We start from the raw sequence: 5,285 nt of genomic DNA, 5'->3' as shown, positions 1-5,285 counted from the left end.
CCAAGGAGCCAAAGGCATCTGGTTAGCCAAGTTGGAAAGGCAGCCAACGGCAGCTAGCGGCAGTTTTGGTGACATTACAATCACAAATTGCTGTTGTACACAGTGTACAGACACGTTCTCCACAGAGACCCCCCCCCCCCCCCCCGCCGCCGCACCCTTTTGTTCTAGGGAAAAGAAATTAAAAGTCCCTAAGACTTCCCTTCGAGCTCACAGTCTTCTGGACACACCATAGGCCTACAGTGACACAAGAAAGTCTTAAATCTGACCAAGCCTGTTTGGTTTGTGCAATGTGATCATAAGTCTTAAGAGAGTAACCAGTTTATCTGGAACTTTAAGGCCAGTTTTGCTGGGGATAGGTAAAGTAGACTGTAGCTTGAAAATTATAGCACTTATACACCCCCCCCCCCCAAAAAAAACTAAATTAGGGTTGATTAGTCCATCTTTTTATTTTTATTTCTACTGCATTAACAATCATGACTTAAATAGAGGATTATAGAGAACCTCTGTTATGAAAAGACTTCAGTGTATCTCAAGAACTCTGCACGAGCAGGGATCCAAAAATTTGACTTTGATGCTTTGTGTAAAAGCAGGGAGTCCCGGGAAGCAGAACTCATGCCGCCAGCCGTGTGGAAGGACGGCCAAGTGGCGGCCGGCGGTCAGCGCCTCTTGTCGGAGGCCACGACCCCGTGGCGGGCCCCTGCTGCGCAGGCACTCGGCGGCGTCTCTGCCTGGCCGCTGCCCTCTGCCCCACCTCCAGGGGCTGCCATCTGGCACCCGTCACAGCACTGCAGCCAGGAGAGGGTACTGAACAATGGGGTAGAGGGTGGAGGGGGGCATTCGATTATTGTGCTATTTCATCAAAGATGTGGCGGAAGAGCCGTGGCCAGGAAGAGCCACGAGACGCTGGCGAGCAGATGGAACAAGCAGATCAAACTGTGCGGGATTATTAAAATGACTGACGAGTTGGTATCATCCGAAACACGGCATTATTAATGCATGACGCCTGTTATTTACCTCTTGCCCTTGAACACATCGCCTCTCCGCGCCCATGAGTAACCGGCCAATTAGAGGTGATGGGATCAGGCTGAACGCTCCCCGCGGGGCAAGCTCGAGGCCGCTGGTCACTGCGCCGCCTCCGAAGGTCGAAGCGATGCCGAGAGCTCTTTACGGCTTACTTCCCCCGGCGTCCGAGGCGTTATTGTACTTGTTCCCAAAATCGAAAAGCAGTTACTTCAAGTCTTAGATGTTTTGAGCACTTCTCTAGTTCATTTGAATCGTCTTTATTTTGTATTTTTAGCGCTTGTCGTGGTTCTTTTAGAAGGTCCAGGACTTGGCGGGAGTTTCCCTTCTAGTAGCCTGAGATGGTTTGGTTTGTTGTGCTCTGTTTTGGGTTTTTTTCCCCTCACATAAGCCAATCTGTCTTGTTTGAAGCTGTTTTATCTGCTGGTAGTCTGGCAACTCGTACGTGTTTTGTATATATTTTCTTGACCATGCCAAACCAATTTTTGGTAGTTGACAAAAGGACTGTTGTTGGGACTGAAACTTGATTGCTCTTGTATAATGGAAAACAAAACAAAACAAAACAAAAAGAGAGAGAGAGAGAGAGAGAGAGAGAGAGAGAACTTCAATCACACAGAGACAATGTTTCATAAGTGTTACAAGCACTGGATATAAATGGTATTTTTTATCAATTCTGACTAATGTGAAGCCGTCGTGCGAGGAAAAAAAAACCTACACAAACAAAAGTGACCTGTTTGGACTCGTGGGCACACCTTGCAGTTCCCAGATTTGAGTCCTTTTTCTCTCGACTTATTTTGTTTATTTATGCAAAGACACGTGATGAATGAACACTTTGTTTAAGCTCCAGCGCTGCCAGCGGAGCAGAGAGCAGCACGCTGGACGGCAGACTCGCAGAGAGACTCGCAGAGAGACTCGCAGAGAGACTCGCTCAGCCCTGACTCTCCTGACTTCAACAGCGCATCTTAATGGTCATGGATGTTTGTGTTGTATATTGTATTTGAACCTATATAGTGCATATAGACATTTTATTGTATTTATTAGCCACTGTTGGCTCTAAAAGTGTCAGTAGAACATGATAAAAGGACAATCAGAGAAAAAGAATAAAAACAGTGAGATCTGTACCCGAATTGGAGCTCAAAACAAAAGTTTCTTGTGATGCCTTTTTCTTTCTTTTTTTGATAAATTCACCATCTCATCACAGATTTTTTTTTTATTATTGTAAATATAACATAGGAAAATAGAATTCTATTTTTGTCCATGGATACTTACTGAAGTATAAGTTATGTATTTGACCGTTTTGTGTGTGTGTGTGTATGTGTGTGTGTGTGTGTGTATGTGTGTGTGTGTGTGTGTGTGTGTGTGTGTGTGTGTGTGATTGTGTATGTCGGTCCTTGTTCTTTAGAAAACAAATCCAAACTGACGAGTCACTGTACACCGCACACATGCTTTTCCCTAACCCCTGCTGAGCAGGAAGTGTGGCCTACCACTTCCCATGCACCTTGCTCGCCCGGGTTCCAGTGATGAACCAATCAAAACTCATGCTTCAGATCCCGACCTCTTTATGCAGGTTCAGTGGAAAATGCTGAGAGAGAAAGTGATTCTTGAAATCACGAGAGCATGCACTTAGTTTCGATGAGCTCCTTATTATACACATATCCATGTGATCTTTTATGACCTCATTTTATTAGTTGCCTGAAAATTGTTAATCAGACACTTGCCAAATTTTGGGTGAAAATCAGATGTAATGATTTCAGTGCTTCATCATCTGAGAATGCGAGTGGGGTTCTTGGTGAGGTCTGTGCGTTCGGGTTCATCCCTCCCTACGCTGAGTAGTACAGACACTTTCGGGGTCTCCTTATAGCCCATGTTGCTTAGTAGCGTTCAGTCAGTAGCGTTCAGTCAGTAGCGTTCAGTCAGTAGTGTTAGGCGCAAGTTGGCCAGCAGCAGTCTGTGTCAGGTGTGTGTTCCGCTCATTACTATCACTGCCATTTTTAAAGCAGAGTAGGTACAGTAACTGAAGACAAAGTGTGTGTGGTGTTTCTACCTATCTTACTGTAATTCTTTTTTTCTGTCATTGGACTTTTGTGATGTATATGGTGGGATTATTCTGGGATTATTCTTTGTTAATTTAATCAGCACAATTCACTGACATGCTGGACTGACATGCCAGCTGCTGTTCAGAAGAGTAAACAGCTGCTCTTGTTGATGGTACTTTGCTTTTTAGAGGATTTTCTAGTTTCTCAAGCAACACTGTGCGTGGTTCCACCGTCGCTAGGGAAGCCGTGGTTCCACCGTCGCTAGGGAAGCCGTGGTTCCACCATCGCTAGGGCCGCCGTGGTTCCACCGTTGCTAGGGAAGCCGTGGTTCCACCATCGCTAGGGCCGTCGTGGTTCCACTGTCGCTAGGGCCGCTCTTATTTTGAACCCCGCTGGCAGCCTGTTTTGTTTGTTTGTTTTTTTAAAACTGTTTGTTTGTTTGTTTGTTTTTGTTTGGCATAGAGACCGGTTTCTCAGCAGGTATCTAGGCCCTTGGCAGGTAATGTTCGGGCGTTAGAAACATAGAAATAGTGTCTGTTGCTGCTTTTGAAAAAACATAAGTCTAAAAATGTAAATAGTTTATCATATCTTGTACAGTCCAGTGTAAAGTTTCTAATTGAACTTAAAAAGGTTGCCATCACACTTGTGCTCACATTCTTCTTTATACAGTACAAAAGACAGCTATTTGTTAAGGATATTATTGTTAAAAAAAGACAAAAAAAGGTACTAAAAATATTTTCTGCTTGGCTTCGTATGTAAACCAGCAACCTATTGGTTTCCATGTGCAGTATTGACGTGAGGTAAACTAAAGATAAATTAATTCTACAGTTGTATGTTCAGAGACAAGTCTTCTCTGTAATAGTAGTATTAATATAAGTCAAATATACCAGATCAGTGAAACATTTTGGTGTTTTAGGCACCTTAGTGGATTGTACAAATATCTCGGTTGTTCTCCCCACAGGAGACATTTTGGCATATTGTAATGTAACACCATGTCTATAGTAGGCTACACTCAGTCCATTGACCTACCAGGGCAGATAAGGAAGGTTCTGCTAAATCATTTACCTCAAGAGTTTCTCTTTTTTCCATAAAATTAGATAATAAACACACATCTAGTCACACACATACACTCATACACATACACTCACACACATACACTCACACACACACACACACGCACACGCACACGCACACACAAGAAAATTGTCTCACCATCACTCCATCTTTTGTACTGCTGTTGACACTTACAAATTAAAGAGACATTTTGTTTTAAACAGTGTGTCTGTGTTTTTATTTTATATTAAAAATAAACTAAACAGTTTTCATAACATTTTGAAGATATACAAATGTCTGATTTCTTTTAATGAAAATTTAAATGATAACTGAAAGTGAAATGAAATGAAAAAGAAAAAGTTGAAATGAAAAAGTTTATATTGAAAAGATAAATTGCTAATGATCACTTAGCAGAAGGTTCAGTTTCTCCATGCTCCTTACAAAATAAGAGTCTCATACGGACCTGTTTCCCTGGCCTCCTTACAAAATAAGAGTCTCATACAGACCTGTATCTTTGCCCTCCTTACAAGATAAGCATCTCATACACACCTAACTGGACCTAGAAACCTGTACAGACACTGACAACCTGACTTTTGGCTATCGATGCATGAAATATTTCATTCAATTTTATTCTTCATCTTGTGAGTACACAGAGAGAGAGATCCCCTCTGTTGCCATGCAACTCTTCAGAAGTGGTTGGTTTCTCACCGTAGGGACACTGTTGGCTGGGTATTTGTGGATAGTGGACCACTGTTCCTGATACACTCATATCACTGTATCACTTGCCAGTGTGCCACGTCAGTTTCACTGTTTAGTTAGCCAGGATTGCTACGCCACTCAAACAACACCCAGCCAACAGTAGTCCTGTAGTCAGGATGTAGTGAATTGGGTGGCCATTAAACTGTATTTGAAACCAGATGTGTAATTGTGCACCTCTAAAATACACCTGTAAGATGGTTCTAATGTAGTGAGCAGGAGGTCAGGGAAGTGTACTTGTTTATAAGGCAGTAGGTAAATGAACTGCATTTATGTCAGTTATTGAATGACTAAACCGTTACAGGTGTGGTGATACTTGAAAACTGCAGAATTCTCAACAAAAACGGCAGAGTCCTTGCCGTGCGTGTGTGTGTGTGTGTGTGTGTGTGCGTGCGTGCGCGTGTGTGTGTGTGTGTGTGT

General features: G+C 43.0%; 1 protein-coding gene across 11 annotated transcripts in view; it reads left to right on the top strand.

Annotated features, from left to right (window-relative positions):
- Positions 1-4,330, top strand: part of sox6 (SRY-box transcription factor 6) — a 163,297-nt gene extending 158,967 nt beyond the window's left edge. For all 11 annotated transcript variants that reach the window (XM_081708898.1, XM_035531260.2, XM_035531266.2 and 8 more), the window contains one exon: positions 1-4,330. This exon is cut by the window's left edge and continues 1,283 nt beyond it. The gene's annotated coding sequence lies outside the window, so the exon portion shown is untranslated.
- Positions 4,331-5,285: the final 955 nt, after the last annotated feature.

This window comes from Electrophorus electricus, chromosome 3, assembly GCF_041902795.1.
Source record: "Electrophorus electricus isolate QZ-2024a chromosome 3, ASM4190279v1, whole genome shotgun sequence".
NCBI lineage: Eukaryota > Metazoa > Chordata > Actinopteri > Gymnotiformes > Gymnotidae > Electrophorus > Electrophorus electricus.
This window is presented reverse-complemented; position numbering and strand designations above follow the sequence as displayed.